Source organism: Montipora foliosa, chromosome 9, assembly GCF_036669935.1.
Source record: "Montipora foliosa isolate CH-2021 chromosome 9, ASM3666993v2, whole genome shotgun sequence".
In the NCBI taxonomy this organism is placed as follows: domain Eukaryota; kingdom Metazoa; phylum Cnidaria; class Anthozoa; order Scleractinia; family Acroporidae; genus Montipora; species Montipora foliosa.
Window position 1 is genome coordinate 38057358 of NC_090877.1, and position 2500 is coordinate 38059857.

Genomic DNA, 2500 nt, shown 5'->3' on the forward strand with positions numbered 1-2500 from the left:
CGAGAAATCTCGAGCGGGCAAGATGGCTCGATATTACCCGCTCGGGCAAAATAGTGCGGTTCACTTCTTATTTTGCAGATATCGACGAGTGTTCTACAGGGCACGAGTGCGGTGCTAATGCTGTGTGTGAAAATCTCCAAGGATCATTCAAGTGCAGTTGCTACAAGGGATATTATGGTGATGGCAGAACATGCACAGGTACTGTATTTAATTAAATCGGTTCGACAGCGTTTTTTTAAGTTTAAATTTGCTTGTTGTCGTTTTAACACTCAAAAGGTTAGTTTGAATGCTTCTAACGTCAGCTTTCAATTTCTCTTAATGCTGGCAATTTCTCCGACTATTTTTTTTATACAGCTGGAACTTCGTGTTTGACGATTAAGGGCATTCTTGGCGAAGAAGCGGTTAACGGAAGCTACTGGCTGATTCCAGATATTGAAATGTTTAAGGACAGATATTCTTGTCCAACAACCATTTTAAAAGGTTTCTTTTTCTGATGAGCCCATTTTCGGTGGGGACAGGAAAAATGTCGGGAGGCCCTAAAATTGGAGGCGGTTGAGATGATTTTCAGAGATGGAAAAGGATATATATTCGGTGGCACACAAATGAAATCATTCTAAGCCCTTACATCGTTCCTCGAGAATTTCAGATGCCGTCAATCCATTTGAATCTTCAAAATGGAAGACCGTTTCTTCAGAGCTGGTAATAGCATTTTTGCTCTTGGCTTCAAAACATGACAAACTCAACTCTTGAAAATGTGCGATGTTGGGGCCAAATAATCATGTTTCAACGCGCCGTCAGAGTTTTTTTAAGGTACGGACAAACGGCTGCAACATTTGCTTCAACTTCTGTTCGATTTTGTTGAACGATGTCGACTGCTGGGGCGGGCATTTGATTCAACAAAGGTTCACGAGATGCCTTGAAGTCCCAGGCTGCAGCCGCAGTTGTTACTATGGATACGGACATGGACACGTCATTGAGAGACAAATTACTGCGTTCGCGCATACCCAACATTAGGGATCTTAACATTCTCGTCACCAGAGCCTCGGGTCGACCCAAGGCTCTGGGAAACTCAATTTAAGAAAATATGCGCCGTAGGATTCTTATAGCCAAAACCTAACGGCGCCTGCTCACTCCTCGTGCTCACATGGATACACCAATTAGAGACGCTTTTGATTGTTCTTCACGAAAACCAATGAGAAGACACTTTGTTTCAGGGTTCCCCAGAGCTCTTCTCTCCTTCAGTCAAGAGAAGAGCTTTGGGGTCGAGATTGGGATCTCAGGGAGCTTAAGATTTTACGACGGCGACGGCAACAACAACGCCGCAAAACAATAATATTATTGGTCCAAAGAGCATAAATAATCATGCTGCACGTGCAGCACGGATTTTAGGACGGATTCTTGCGGTACTCTGTATGAGGACGACGTGAAATCACCAAATTTGAGGTTTTGACGACAAAGTGAGCATGCCACAGAGAACCTTTCATTCTCTATTTTCACTTTGTAACTGCTCGTACCAATTTATTTTTAGGATATTTTGCCCAAATTGTAAGAAGTGAACGAGACCGAATAACCGCGAGAAAATTATGATAAAGCAAAGTGATATTTCGAGGTGCCGTTTTCCTTGAAGTCGCCGTCGTAGATCTTAAGGTCCCGCTTAAAAGATCTACGACGACGACGCCACAAAACAATGATATCATTGGTTAAAATAGCATAAATAATCGTGCTGCACGTGCGGCACGGATTTTAACATATATTTTTGCGATTCTCTGCATAACGACGACGTGAAATCACCAAATTTTATGGTTTTGAGGACAACGTGAGCATGCAACAAAGAATCTTTCATTCTGTATATTCAGTCTGAGACCGCTCGTACCGATTTATTTATAGGATACTTCGCCCACAATGTGAACGAGATGTAATAATCGCAACAGACTAGTTATATTTTGAGGTGACGTTTTCGTCGACGTCACCGTCGTAGATCTTAAGGTCCCTATAAATAAGGAACTTTAGCAATGAAGACGGCAACGGCAACGGCGTCTTTAAATGTGAACTAGACCCTCCGTGAGGGTACACTGGGTTGCCTGTGGTACGTGCAGCGTTCCACGCAATTTTTTTCAAGTTGGAGGGGGGGGGGGGGGGGGGTGACCCAGAAGTCGTACCAGAAGTCATACCAGAAGTCATACCAGCAGAGGCCCTTTGGCTCACAGGTCTTCACACGTTCGTACGACGAAACAGATCCTTTTGTGAGGTTAAAAACCTGGCGACCGGCCTATTAATTAATCATTTGTCAGAAAGAAGAAATTCCTGTCCTCTTTAAAAAAAATTGACACGCATTGCTTACGTGTGGTAGTGAAGTAACACAGCGATTTATTCCATAATGTCAACTGAACTGTGTGTTGTCTTCCAGGAGCTTCAAGTTGTCCTTGCGTAATATGTAGCTCTAACAGTGCACGATATTGTTTTGGTATTGTGTATCATTGTAGTGAAATGGTAGAAGTCT